General features: G+C 47.5%; 1 protein-coding gene across 4 annotated transcripts in view; it reads left to right on the top strand.

The window, feature by feature from the left end:
* Positions 1 to 15431, top strand: part of EPRS1 (glutamyl-prolyl-tRNA synthetase 1) — a 470400-nt gene that overhangs the window by 421532 nt on the left and 33437 nt on the right. The window lies entirely within an intron of this gene.

Below are 15431 nucleotides of genomic sequence, written 5' to 3'. Positions count from 1 at the left end.
TTAGCCCCACCCTGTTCAATCTGTACGTAGCGCCGGTGGCTGCTATTACTGAGCAGTATGGGATAGAGGTGGTGACATATGCCGACGACTCGCAGCTGGTTGTGGCTCTGTCGCAGCCAGCTGAGCACGCAGCCAGCAGATTTGCATCCTGCCTTCAAGATCTGGCAGGCTGGATGGCTAATAACTGTCTCAGACTGAACGGGGACAAAACCGAGGTGCTCATCGTTGGCAGGTTCCCCTCAGTGTGGACCTCTGCCTGGTGGCCGCAGGCTTTGGGCCCATTACCCGTCCCCAAGGATCATGTGAAGAACTTAGGCATGTGGATAGATTCCAAAATGTCCTTTGATTATCACACACTGCGCGTTGCAGGGACGTGTTTTGGAATTCTCCGCAGTCTGAGAAGGACACTCTACCATCTCCCAGTGTCAGCCAGAAGGGCCCTGGTCCATGCCTTGGTTACTTCGAGGCTAGACTATGGGAATGCCCCATACCTGGGAGCTAACGCGAGCTGCATCCTAAGACTTCAGCATATCCAGAACGTAGCCGCGCGCCTGGTGTTGCAGCTGCCCAGGAGAGCCTCTTCAAAAAAGGCCTTGGAGACAATGCATTGGCTCCCCATTAAGGAACGTATCGAGTTCAAAGCACTCTGTGTCAGTCACAGGATCGTTCATGGTAAGGGTCCATGCTTCCTGCGCAACCTGCTTGTCCCGTACAAGCCTACCCGGCTCCTGCGCTCTATGGGTGCTGGCCTGCTCTCGGTCCCTAGAATCAATAGGGCGAGAATGGGAGGGAGATCCTTCCGCTCCTTAGCCGCACGGAGATGGAACACCCTCCCACTCAGGCTCCGTGTGGAGCCCTCGGAGGTGGCGTTCCGGAAGGAGCTAAAAACGTTCCTGTTCCCTAAGCCTTAATTTTTGTCGACGCAGGGCTTTACTATTGCTATCTGCTCAGGGTGCTGCTCAGGCCTTTGATAGCGCGGGGACGCACTGGCAAGTGTAACCAGGCACTTTAGAAATTCAGAATTATTATTATTATTAAAGACAACACATTCACGTCTTCCTATACTTAGACAACTGGCTCATAAAAGCCAGCTCGCAACAAAGCTTCTACAACACACTCCCAAAACAGTGCAGCTGCTCCACGATCTTGGATTCGCAGTAAATCTGTCCAACTCCAATCTCCCACCCTCCAACACACATGCATACTTGTGAGCCACTCTAAATACACAAAATAGTCCCTTAAGGAAGACTTCAAACGCGTTCCCTTCAAAGAATGCTTAGCACAGCAGTGGAACCAGTCTCGGGGTCAGTTATCAGATCTAGTGTTGGGTGACAGCCGCACTCATCGCTCTCTGCAGTGGTGGAATCCACAAAACCTTTCCAAAGGACAGCCCTTCATCGACCCAGTTCCACAGACAGTGCTAACAGCAGACGCATCAGTCACTAGTTGGGGACCTCATCTCCAAACTCACACAATTCAGGGCATGTGGAGCCTGCAGCAAAAGCAGCTTCAGGTAAATTATCTAGAGCTTCTAGCAATTTTTCTAGCGCTCAAAGTAGCGCTCCAAGCCTTTCAAGTTCATGTAGTAGGCAAAGCTGTCCTGATACGTACAGACAACATGACAGCAATGTACTACCTACAGAAACAGGGGGGGCACATTCTCTCCAGCTGTCGCAACTAGCACAGACCATCTAAAGTTGGGCCATACGTCACAAAATGTATCTCCTTGCAGAACACGTTCCAGGAGTAGACCATCAAATAACAGATCTGCTCAGTTGTCAAAGACAACAGATCCACGAGTTGGAACTCCACCCTCAGGTTCTCCTCCCATTCTTTCAAGTGTGGGGCTTCCTAGACATAGATTTGTTCTCCACACATCTGAGTGCAAAAAGCCCAAGCTTCGCATCCACGTATCCACACCCATTGTCCAGAGACAATGCACTATGGATGAATTGGCCAGGATATTTCCCTACGATTTTCCGGCTCTCACTCATTCCATTAGTGGTACGAAAGCTCACAGGCATCCCTGACACTAATCCTAGTTGCTCCCACATAGGCCCATCAACCCTGTTGGAGCTCTCAGTAGTTCCTCACCAAAAACTACATCTTACACCCAATCTTCTCACGCAGAGCCATGTAGAAATAAGACATCCAGATCCCAGTTATCTCAACCTTGCGATCTGGCACCTGCAGTCCCAGAGTTTGGCTACCTCAATATTGCGCCAGACTGCATGAACATTATCAAAGAGGCTAGACGTCCTACCACAAGGGCTTGCTATGCAGGAAAGTGAAAGTGATTTGTGATTTATTGTAATAACAATCAAATCAACTTGCTTGATGCTTCAGTTCAAAACATATCCTATTTACTGCATCTAAAGCATTCAAATTTAGAGTGCACATCCATACGCTCACATCTTGCTGCAATAGCTGCATACCTTCAAAATAGACGACATCCGTCTCTCTTCACAGGGCCTGTCATTAAGGAAGGACTTAAGAGTCATTCCCCCAAGACTTCCACCTGCTCCAGTGTGGAATCTCAATATTGTTCTCACCAGACTGATGGGTCCACCCTTTGAGCCATTTCACAGATGTGAGCTGCAATTTCTCACTTGGAAGGTAGCTTTTTTTCATAGCTATCACATCACTGAGGAGAGTAGGGTGAGCTTCAGGCACTAACCATAGAGGAACCATTTTTAAAAGTACACCAAAACAAAGTGGTTCTTTGGACTAACCTTAAATTTCTACCCAAGGTGATTTCCGCCTTTCATATCAACCAATCTGTTGAGTTGCCTGTGTTTTTCCCTCAACCAGATTCTGTGGCAGAACGTGCTCTACACACCTTAGACGTTAAAAGAGCATTAGTCTATTACAAAGAAAGGACAAAACCTTTCCGTAAGAGGAAACCACTCTTTGTGGCTTTTGCTCCACCTCATAAAGGCAATCCCATATCAAAATCAGGTATTGCATCACGGTCAAATGCATTCAAATGCATTCAGACATGTTATGCAAAAGCAAAACTAACATTGACAATTCCCCCTAAAGTGCACTCCACCCGCAAACTAGGGTTTTCTATGGCTTTCTTAGGAAATATCCTCATAGATGACATCTGCAAAGCTGAAACATGGTCTACATCTCACACATTCACAAAACACTATTGTCTAGATGTGTTAGCAAGACAGTAAGCTAGTGTGGGCCAAGCAGTTTTACATACACTATCTCAAGCCACTGCAACGGCTACATGTTAACCACCACTTTGGGAGAATACTGCTATATAGTCTATGCAAAGGATGTGATTTACAGCTCATAAGCCTCGAACGGAAAATGGTACTTACCCAGTATTCCTCTGTTCTTGGCATGTGGAGCTGTAGATTCAAGTACTCCCAACTTGCCTCCCCGGGTACCTATACCTGTTGCAGTGATATCTTACTTAGATACATACACATGGACATCTTTATTCTACTACTCTTACTAACTCCATTATCACCCTCTGCAGGAAAACAAACTAACAATGGAGTTGATGCCCATGGGCACTAACATCGAAAGGAGGAGTCCCCTACTTCGTAACTGGAAAACACTTCTTCGAAGAAAAACAAAGTGCAAACATCCGGACCCAACACTAGATGGCAGACTATGCAAAGCATGTGAATCTATAGCTCTACATGCCAAGAACAGATGCATACTTGGTAAGTAGCATTTTCCATATTGTGCTAGCTACCCTGAAATAGTGCCCCGATGCTGCAACAGGTAGATGAGGGGGGAGGATGGGCAAGGGCAATACTGACTAAAGAGATAGTTCTTAATCGATTTGTAGAAGGCAGTTTCTGATTCTGTACTTCTAAGCTGTGTTGGGAGGCAATTCCAGATTTTGGCTGTGCTATCGAGAAAAGAAGCCCAGTCTGGTCCAGTTTTATTTTAACAGGAAGTGGATATCAGGTGAGCCTTACTGTATCTTAAGCTTCTGCAAGGTTGGTACTCTTCAATTATTTTATTAAGGTAGGGGGGACCAGAATTATACAGAACTAGAGTGAGGGCTTTGAAGGTGATCCTTTAACTGACTGGAAGCCAGTGCAGGTTGGCAAGAAAAGGTGAAATAGAAGTGCCTATTTGGAGATTAAAAAGCAAGCGAATTGCTGTGTTTTGGATTGTCTGTAGACAGCGAATCAGATAGGCGGGTAATCCCAAGTACAAGTCGTTCTCATAATCTAGTCTGGATAGAATACTGGCTCGAAATACCGTTTTTCATTCCTCCAAAGGAAGGAGAGGTAGTGATTTTTTGAAGGCCCTTAAGATCCATATGCAGCGTCCGGCCACCCAATGGTTCTGGGGTTTGAACGATAGATGGTTGTTCAAGATTACTCTCAGATTTCTTGCTGCCTGCGAAGGATGAGTATGTCTGGCCCTTGGCCTAGCGCTGGACCAGCCCTGATAGGGGTTTGAGTCTAGTGATATAATGTCTATTTTATCTAGGTTACATTGAAGTTTAGTTTCCTTAAGCCAACTTAAGACTGCTCTCATGCAGTTGAAGAAGGACTCTTTGCTGGTGTCAGAATTGCCCTCGTAGGATAATCAGTGGAGTTTCGTCCACATATGAGATGATAGTAATGCCGAAGGGCTCTACTATGGAGGCAAGGGGAGCAATATACCATTAAATAATGTTGGGCTATGAGAGGAGTCCTGAGGTACTCCTCATTTAAGTGGTTTGACATTGGAGAAGTGTGGCTTTGTCCAAACTGCCTATTCTCTTTCAGTTAGGAAAGACATCAGCTACTCCAACTAACCAGGCATTGTAGAACCACAGTGTTGAATGCCCCTGACAAATTTATCTAGTAAAAAGAAATTCTGACTTGGATTTCAAGCAGCGCTGTTTCCGTACTGTCATGTGCGAAGCCGGATTGGGAGGGGTGCCGCAGAAGCTTGGTTACAAGAATTTCTGAGAAGTTTATTTACTACTGATTCCAGAATTACCCAGATCAGATTTATAATGATCAATATTGAATTTCTTCAATACTTCAGAGGTGTAGCCTAGGCGGGGATTGATGTCTGATATAAACTAGGCATGGTGGCTGGCGCAGGCTGCAGGTGGGACTTGGACATGAACTTTTGGCACGCTGGCGCCATGCCCGCTGCGCGGCTGCACTGTAGCTGTAGATTTATGTGCAGGGTTCATTATATGAGCGTCTGTACCTGCTTCCTGAGTCCAGTGTATAAAGGGCTACTTAAGTGGGTGGCACAACCAATGCTGCAAGCTCACTAGTAGCATTTATTTATTTGAAAGGTTTTATATAGCGCAGATTAGACCCTGGAAGGAGTATCTATAGAGCGCTTTACAAAGGTACATAAATAGAAAGCTTAATACAATAAGTACAAAATGAGAGTAGAAAGTAGGGAGAGCATACTTGATGTCAAACATTAGTAGTGGGTCCATGGGTACTCAAGTGTGATAGTCATTGGTCTTTAAAATCAGGTGTAAGTTCTGTTTGAGAGCAAGTTAAGTGCTGTGGTTGGGTAGGAATTTCTTCATTAAAAGCAGTTGGGCTTCATTTTTGAAGGAGGTGCTAGAAGGGTTCATTCTAATTTCCGAGTGCAGGGAATTCTAGGTGCTAGGCCAGAGAAAGTACAGCTGTATGTTTTTTCCCCCCAGAATTTTCGCGGTTTCAATGGTAGGGTGCTGGTGCTTCTCGAACTTCTGCTACCGCCTGATAGTTCCAGTTTATCGGCTAGATATCTTGGTGTATTGAAGTGCAAGGCTTTGTGTGTCATACAGGCGATTTTTAGCTGTGATCTTGACTCAAAAGGAGCCGTTTCAGTACTCTCAGATCAGGGGTGATGTGGTAGTTCTTTTTGGAGCCGGTGACAAGTCTTGCAGCCGCGTTGTGAGAGGCGTTTAGTGGTGCCAGTCTGGATCTCAGCAGACCACATAAGGTTGTATTCCCATAATCTAATATGGGATCCCTGGGCTTGGACTGCTGTTTTAGGTAATCAACCGGAAGGAAGAGTTTTAGTTTTCTAATAATTTCCATATGAAAGTTTGCTCCTCAGGTGGCTGTTCTGATGTGTACCTACATGTTGAGATTTTTGTCGATTTTTATTCCTAGAGATCTTGCCGAGTCGGAGTCCATCCCTCTCTTTAAATATATAAAGGCTCAGGCTGCTAGCTTGGGCTGACTCAAACTTATCACAAATTCGAAACACCTCATCTAGGGACATTTATTCTGTGTGCTCACCCTTTTAAGATCCAGGAACAACCAAGGGCCTTGAATCAACTCAGTAAGGCTGAGCCAATATAAGAGAAACCAAAACAAGTGCCAGTACTGAAATCTATGTTCGAGGCATGTGGGCTGCTGAATTCATATCTGTGCATAGATCGCCGCCTAGTGTTGGGCCCGGATGATTGCACCTTGTTGTCCTGGAAGAGTCTTAGAAGTATCACGAGATAGGTGACTCCTCCCCTGGACTACAGTGCGCATGGACATCTTCTCCATCCTCAGATTGTTTTTTACCGCCATTGGGTTCGGATGTTATTCCTATACTCCAACTTCGGAATCGGAACAAAACTTTTCTAAAGGCCAAAAGGCCTTCGACTTCGACGGTATTGTTTTTGCTCGGTACTCATTGACTCGATCGAACTTTCCATCTCGAACCGGTCGTCGACGCGGGCCTTTGGGCCTTTTCGACGCCACGTGGGCCAGCTGTCGATGGAAAGGAGCCCGTTCAAAAGGTGCCCACAATGCCACTCCAAGTTCCCGCATACTGTCAAACACTCAGTATGCAACAAGTGCCTATCACCAGACCATAAGGAAGAAACCTGCCCAGCCTGTGCCCTATTCCGTTCGAAGAAAACCATCCGGATTCGACGGGCTGCTAGGCAAGAGATGCAGCGACAGGCACCGGAACCAGACAACATCTTCGATGATGACCAAGAAACTTGCAGAAGCTGAAGATTCGGACCTAGAGATCGTCACCGTCGAGGACTACGCTGACTCAGACGAGATCCCACCGGGGCAAATCGTGAGTACACTGCCACCGACACCGATTACCCAGTTACCGAAGGCTCGGGTCGAGGCATCGCCAAAAGGCCTTAGCCAAGATCCGAAGAAACATTTGCCAGGCCCGCCGTCCGGCTCTGCTCTGAAACCAAAAACTAAGCCTTCAGAGACCCCAGGGCCAAGTAACGTGATCCCAAAGAAGGTTCTAGAACCCAAGAAGGTCGTCGACCCGAAGGGCGTCGAACCAAAAAAGGCCGTACAGCCTAAAGGCGTCAACCCGAAGAAGGCAGTCGACCCAAAGAGCGCCGAACCAAAGAAGGCCGTCGAGCCAAAAGGCGCCAAACCTAAAAAGGCCGTCGAGCCGAAGAAGGCCACCGAGCCGAAGGCAGTCGAGCCAAAAAAGCCCGCTTGCCGAAGGTCGCCGAACCAAAGAAGGTCGCCGACGTAAAGGGTGCCGTATCGAAGCCGGTGATCCAGCCGGAGAAGGCTATCGAACCAAAGACAAGTGCTCCAAAAAGACCGGTCGATCCGAAAAAAGCCATCGACTCGACAAAGGACAGTCAACCGAAAAAACCTGTCGAGCACAAAAAGCGTGTCGAACCGAAATCACTCGTCGACCCGAACAAAGGGTCCGAGCCGAGAAAAAGCAATAAGTCACAGAAAGTCGTCGAAACAGAAGGGGGTATCGGCCCATAGGCAATAGTCGATCCAAAACAGACTAAGCCGAAGAAATCAAAGACACAGCCACGGACAGTGGAAGAAGAACTCTTCCATCCAGATCCATCAGACGGCCAGGCTAAAATATATATTAATCCTGAGACTAGTAGAGTCACAATCCTACACAGGAAGAAGAGACCACTGGACACGGACTCTCATTCCCCCATTCCTCTAAATAAGAAGGACTTTGGGACTTCTCCCTCTAGACCCTTCATTCCTTTCTATCCCACTATGCCTACTATGCCTTTTGCTCCTTACTCTCCATCTCACTATGGGGACAATGAGGGTGACATGGGAAGATCTTCAGCATGATTGACTATCCAGAGAATCCTAACCCCCAAAATAAACCATGGGGAGATCCAACTGACCCATATGACACGCATCCCATCCCTGTCGTCTCCTCATACCCAACAAAGCTGTCACCTATTGACGACACCATTGTCTTCAACCAGCTAATAGACAGGGCAGCGCAGTACCACAACGTAGACATGCACCAATGACCCTATAGACGAAGTCTTCTTATTTGACACTTTCCCTACTTCGGAGAAAAACGTCAGAACACTTCCTATGCTAAAGGGGGTATTAAAACACGCGCCTGTTATATTTAAAGATACAGCCAGGGCACGCGTAATCAATCCCAGGATTGAAAAGAAATATAGAGCAGCCCCTACAGACCCTACCTATATAAGAGGTCAGTTACCATTAGACTCACTGGTAGTGGCTAATGCACGCAAAAGGGCCAACTCACAGCCAACAGGGGAGGCTCCTCCTCCTGTTAAAGATTCCAAAATACTAGAGCCTCGGGTAAAAGGGTAGCATCGCAGGCCTCCAATTCATGGAGAATTGCGAATACACAAGCCATGCTAGCTCGTTTACGACAGAACACACTATGACCAGCTTGAAAGCTTAATGCAACACCTACCTGAGCCTTTTAAAGCCCAAGCTAATGACCTCATACAGGAGGGAAAATTTATTACAAACTCCTCCATCAAATGTGCGCTTGACGCAGCCGACACTGCAGCCAGGTCTATTAACACTAGCGTTTTACTACGACGACATTCATGGCTGCGTATTTCGGGCTTTAAGAACGAGGTGCAGTCCACCATTCTTAACTAACCAGTCAATCAAGACTTCCTTTTTGGCCCTGCAGTCGACACCATTTTACACAAAATGAAGAAAGACACAAACTGCAAAATCAATGGGTGCATTGCAATTTCAGCAACACAGAGGTTCCTTTTGACGCCCCTCATACAAAGCAGCTCCACGAGGCAATACTTCACAAACCTCATCTACATACAAGGGCAACACCCAAGGTTCCTTTAAGAAGAACTCGAACAGAGGAGGTTATAGGGGCAACAATAGCAAGGGGAGAGGACGTGGAGGCAATACACCAGAGCCTCCACTGCCACAAAACAGAGACTTCATCGCGCTACCTCCAGACCACCTAGCACCGGTCGGAGGCAGACTCCAACAATTCCTACCTGTCTGGAGCGCAATTACCACGGACAGGTGGGTGAGACAAATTATCCAGTATGGTTATTGCCTAGAACTCACCTCTACCCCACCAAACATACCACCCAGACACCGTCCTAGGTCCAAAGAACACATCACCCTGCTACAACAAAAAGTGAAATGCATGCTGGAAAAGGGGGCCATAGAGCTAGTCCCTTTCCAACACCAAGGGACAGGAGTATACTCCCTATACTTCCTTATTCCCAAGAAGGACGGTTCACTCAGACCAATATTGGACGTCAGACCCCTAAATCAATACATACTGTCGGAACACTTCCATATGATCACACTACAACAAGTGCTCCCGTTGCTACAGCAAGGAGACTTCCTAGCAACATTGGACCTCAAGGACGTGTATTTTCACATACCCATCCATCCAGCTCACAGAAAATATCTCAGGTTTACAATAGAAGGTCAACACTACCAATTCAAGGTTCTCCCCTTAGTGTGACCACGGCTCCAAGAGTGTTTACAAAATGCTTAGCGATAGTAGCTGCACATCTCAGGAGGCAACACATCCATGTGTTCCCGTACCTAGACGATTGGCTGATACAAGCAAAATCGTACCAACACTTCAGCTGCTACACAGCCTAGGGTTTTCCATAAACTACCCAAAATCGCATCTACAACCGTCCCACACACAAAAATATCTGGGAGCTACTATAGATACCTCAGTGGCAAAGGCTTACCCAAACTCAGCGAGGATAGCCAGCATGCAGATGCTCATTCGCAAATTTCTGCCACACGCTCTTTTCCAGCTCGAGTCTTCATGCAGCTTATAGGCAAGATGGCCTCCTGCATATTCATTGTCCCCCATGCCAGACTTCAAATGCGTCCATTGCAAGAATGCCTAGCACGGCAGTGGAACCACGCTCAAGGACAACTGAAAGACCTAGTGTTGGTAGACAGTCGCGCTCACAACTCTCTGCAGTGGTGGAACCCACAAAACCTTTCCAAGGGGCGACTGTTCCAAGAGCCGGTTCCACAACTAGTACTAACTGCGGACGCATCACTGACAGGCTGGGGAGCCCACCTCCTTCACTACACAGTATAAGGGCTCTGGACAATCAAACAAAAGAAACTGCATATCGACCAACTAGAGTTGCTAGCGATATTCCTAGCCCTGAAAGCATTCCAAAAATACTTGTACAGCAAGACTGTGTTGATCCAACCGACGAACGCCACGTCCGACTCGACCGAACCACCGCCCCCCACCACCACCCTCCGCGCCTGGACTCCTATCAGCACCGAAGACACCGTCCGCATCATGAACTCCATCCACTCCGGATCTCCGACCAACCCCTGCCCTCACCACGTCTTCGTATAAACAAACAGTGGTCCGAGACCTATTATTTCAAATACGTAAAGAATTACAATTTAATCAATTAAAAGGCATATGTTATTTTGACAGCCCTGATCAATCAATGAAAAAAGAGTAGAAAATAGGCAACAGCAACAAACTCAATATATATATACAATATTTTAATCTATTGTCAAGTTTTTGAAACAAAAGCACAACTCACAGTATTAAGTACTTTTCTTTATATGCATTGTCCCGTATTCAGAACGTGCAGTCGAGCAAAAGGGGTGTCAAAAGAAAGTGAACGTGATAAGATGAAAGGAAAGGAGTCACACAGATTTACGTAATTATATTCCAAACACTTCAAAAGAAACACCAGCCAACGAAGGCCGGAAACATATATAACCTGGCCACTTCAATTAGTCAGCCCAATTTCCCTAATTATTCCTAGGCCTATGATGTAAAAAATGTCTGCACTATATCTTGGAGGGAGATATAGTTAGTGGTCCAGGTTATTTAATGAAATGTCGACGTTTCGACTCGTCTTGCGGCCTTGCGGTCATTCTATTCCTGGGCCATGCGAGTCTTCTTCAGGACAGGTGGGACGGGACAATATAGGGATCTCGTTGATGACCCCTTCTAGGGAATTAATAGTCGTGATTCCCACTCCACATAGACTCAGTCCTTACTTTTCCAGGGAGGATATGCCAAGTAGTCTCTGCAGTCTTGTTTAGTATCCTATCCGGTGGATATTCATGTGCCACTGTATATCTTAAGGATCTGTACCCAATTGTGGGTATTGGAGCATTTCCCTCGAGTCTCCCGACAGACGTGTGTCTCCTCCATAGATCTCTGGCCTAATTAACGATGCTCGACATTGCCTGCATCTATTAAGTGATTCCCTTAACCAAGACTATTCAGCTATTCAGGCCTATTGATTATTTCCCGAGGAGTCGCCTTTAATTACATTGAAATTCTCGACTTTCAGGTAGGTGTTGTAATAGTGTCTCAAGGGTATCATAATGTTATGCTTTCCTATGGCGAAAGAAACATATACTGCCAACATGTATTTGCAAACGTATTTAGGGGGTTCTCTATAGGGCTTACGGTGTGAGCTGTCAACGTCACAAGATCCACCAGCAGTTCAAGTTTACCTGCCCTGGAGTGTCTGGGTGCCGAGGTGCTGGACGGGTTGGTAGCCTGGCATTCAACACCATAGGTAAAGAGGGGGGGTGGGGGGGGGGCACTTAGAAATAGGCTGCAGTGGGGGAATGGTGACAAGTCAGGGTGCTCCCAATAGGGGGCTCAGTTCACGAGGGTCTTGGGAGCAGGGGGCACAGTTGTTGTTCGCGGGCCCTGGAGCTCAGGTGCAGAGGGTTTTGGGAGGCTGTCCCTGTGCGTCATAGGTGCCATCAGTTCTCGGTCAGACCTGCAGAGGGGGACAAAACAGTACAGATGGGCCACTCTCCATACTTGTCTGCAGTGCTGACGCCCCTCATCGGTTGGTCAGTGTTTGCTAGCTTCCGGATCGAACTTACAACAAGCTGTTGTTGCTGCAAGGGGTCCGGTACCTTGGGTATTGGTGCAGGATGGCTCCCTAGGTTCCTGGCGCCTCCAGACTTGGTGGGAAGACTGATCTGACCCTCTGGAGCAGGGTGCCCTCATTTGGGCAGCTGCTGCGTCAGTGGATCCGGTGGTTACCAGAACGGTGAACCAGATGTTGGGGTCAGTGCCTGCAGGTTGCAGGATAGTGGCTTCTCCCCCTAAAGAGAGAGAGACTTGCGCTTCGGCGTAGTGCTGGTGGCTCTTCAGTGGCTTTTGAAGGATGCACAACTGCAGGACGAGTCGGGTTGTCACGATTGTCAAGACAGTAGCAGGCTGGGTTTGGTATAAAAGTCCACTGGTAGTCCAGAGTTCTAACTTCTTCTGCTCTTCTTTGTCCTTAATCTTCTTTTGTCTGGTGAATTTGAGTTCCTGGTGTCAGGTGGTCACGAAAATACTGAATTTAGGGGCGTTGGGGGGGGGGGGGGAGTGAAGGGTAGTAGCCAATGGACTACTTACCGTTTGGGTCACTATAACCCCTATATGACCACTTCCTGGGGGGAGTGGGCATAACCCTGTCCCAGAGTTCCTAATTCCACCAAAATCAAGATGCTGGAATCCTTCCTTCGTGGAGCACATCAGGAGCCCACCTTAGGGGTGTGACTAGCCTGGTGGTGCAACACCCCTACTTGTGTGCCATGCCAGCCAGCACTGCTGGAAGGTGTAGGTAAGTCACCCCTCTAGCAGGCCTCACAAACCTAAGGCTGGTGAACTATACACAGATGATGGCATATCTGCATGAGTTGATATGCCCCTACAGTACTTAAGTCCATTCTTAAGTATTGTAAGTGCCAGGGAAGCCATAAGGAGTACATGGCTGGACACTAGATCTAAGTTCCACAGTACCATGATGGCTTCACTGAAAGTAGGAGTGTTTGGTAGTAAACAACTCCTTGTAATAAATCCATAGTGATGCCAGTGTGGGATTTATTGTGCCATGTACTCAGAGGGCACCTCAGAAGTGCCCCCTAAAAACCTACTGATCCCAGTGTGGGCACTGACTGGCTTTAGGCAGCCTGCCACACAGACGTCTTTCTGAACCCCTGGGTGGAGAGCCTCTGCTCTCTGGGACCAGAAACAATGTACATCCTGGGCAGAGGTGTCACACCGACTCCCCTAGGATGGGCCAGTGCTCGAAGGGGAAGCTTCGAAGGCCTGCCTTCTTTGTAATGCGACCCCCGGCCTCTGCTGCTAACAGAAGGTGGCAGCCCCGGTTTGCACCCCCACTTTGGAAAGGAAAACCCGCGGGAAAACTTGCAAGAATAGGTGTGCCCACTTCTGCCAACTCCACCCCTAAGGTGGGGGAGGCGAGGTGAAGCACAACTTTCAGTCCCTGCCATCATTAAGATGAGGGGACCCCTCCAATCAGGGCGAGATCTATGCCCCGTCCCACAGGAGGGTGGCATATTAGTGGGTGTAGTCACCCCAGGAGAGGTACCCATTGACCCTACCAGCTGCTCCCCTAAAACACCCCTAAATGTAGTATTTAGGTGTCTCAACCAGACTTGGAAACAAGATCTTAGATGACCTAAGAAGAAATGACCGTAGCGAATTCAGTTGTTACCTGTAACTTTACATTTAATCCATGACATTGTTTACATTGCTCCGCTATGTTTTCACCGTTCTCACTAACATCTCACTGCCTTTTACAAATGGCCGCCACCCTAACCTCCTTTACACCCCCTGCACCTAGTCCCTCATTAATTTCTACCATCACGTAAACGCGCCCGCTAGCCACTGCATGTATACTACAGACTCACTCACATTCACGTCAACGACCCGCGCAAGGATTGAACCACCAGGCACGCTACTCGTAGCAATAAGTAAGTTTCCAGATCTCCTCGCCTTCTGCCGTTACCTTCGTAATTGACACATACTACCCGTATTGTGTCACACACTCGCGTTAGAATCCCACACCACCCTTCCTTCACGTATTAAATCCGCCGCACTAGCGCACTCGAGCTGAGTTATTTAACAGAGCACAACCCTTCACTCAGTTCACGCTTAAAACCCAACCCCCACGTTTTTCCATTAACACAGTTACTTATCACGCTTTATTCTCTTCCTCTTCAGACTCCGTGATCAAGGGCACTCTTGCCCGAAATGCATTGGGACTAACTTTTGCATCAACCTAATGAATTTGCATCGTAACTGATATGTTGTGAATATCAGCATGAACAAAATGTCATTAAAACGTTAAAAACTTTGAATCTTTCAACCAACCCTCCTGCGAATCATTTCTATGAACGCCATTGGTGTGCCTTAATAGGGGATGTATCAGAAGGCTTTCTGTATACACAACTCAGCTTCTTAAAATCTGGTGCATGGACGGTTTGCACCACCCTTGAGAGCACCCAAAAATCAGCTTAAATCCTCACCGTAATATACCAACCACCAAGCTGTGCACCTCCCACCTCTTACAATTTTGTCTAAGAAGAAAGAAGACATCCCTTCAGAGAAGACTGAAGACGATGACTGCCTTGTCCCAGTTAGACTGTCTCCAGCTTTGGCCAACCTGCGACCTGTCTTGTAGCCAGCGACCTCTCAAATACATGGGAGGACTGCTACCTTCGAAAAAGACTCACATTTCCTGAGGACAGCGGCCCTATCCAAAAGCATCTACTCCAAGGGTTCCGGATCTGACTCCTGCCCACTCTGTAACCAATGTCCACGGCCCAAGTCTGAGTGGCTCAACTGCCCTCCGTACTATCCCTAGCGATCCTGACCTCTTGTTTAGCTTTGAATAACCTCCCCTGATCTCCACAGCGGCACCTGCAGTGTGAACCCAGAGGCTCCCCTGACTGCAACTGGCTCTGGTAAGAAGACTCCGACTTCGAAAGACACCCATTCACCAGACGACCCTGGGCCTTGGTGAGCTGAACCAACTGTGCCCCTACGATCCCCCTATACCTCTACTTCTTCTCTCATTGGTCTCCCTCCTACAACGTCCGGTGTCACGCCTGCAGCCTGTTTCCCACCAACAGAATCTCCCTTGAAGAGCATTGGGCGTCCAACGTTGAATTTGCTCCCTGCCCCAGGCCGCCCCAGTGCAGTTGGTGGTTTGTTTGGTGCTGCTTTGAGGCCCCCTTGCTTGATCTAACCAACAAAGCGCCCCTTGCTGACCTTTGGTCCAAAGAATGGAATAGTCCGTGTGATACTTACCTGTTTAACCACAATGTTATTTTTCCCATAGGATAACATTAAAGTGTTGATTTTTAAAAGTGAAAAGCATTTTTATTTAAGAACTTACTTACCTTATTGCAAAGATCTTGCTTTTAAAATAAATTACAAACAAAGAATATTTTTCCTAAATT

This window comes from Lissotriton vulgaris, chromosome 6 (assembly GCF_964263255.1).
Source record: "Lissotriton vulgaris chromosome 6, aLisVul1.2, whole genome shotgun sequence".
Classification (NCBI taxonomy): Eukaryota; Metazoa; Chordata; class Amphibia; order Caudata; family Salamandridae; genus Lissotriton; species Lissotriton vulgaris.
The sequence above is the reverse complement of the archived record's forward strand: the minus strand, read 5'-3'. Positions and strand labels throughout refer to the sequence as shown.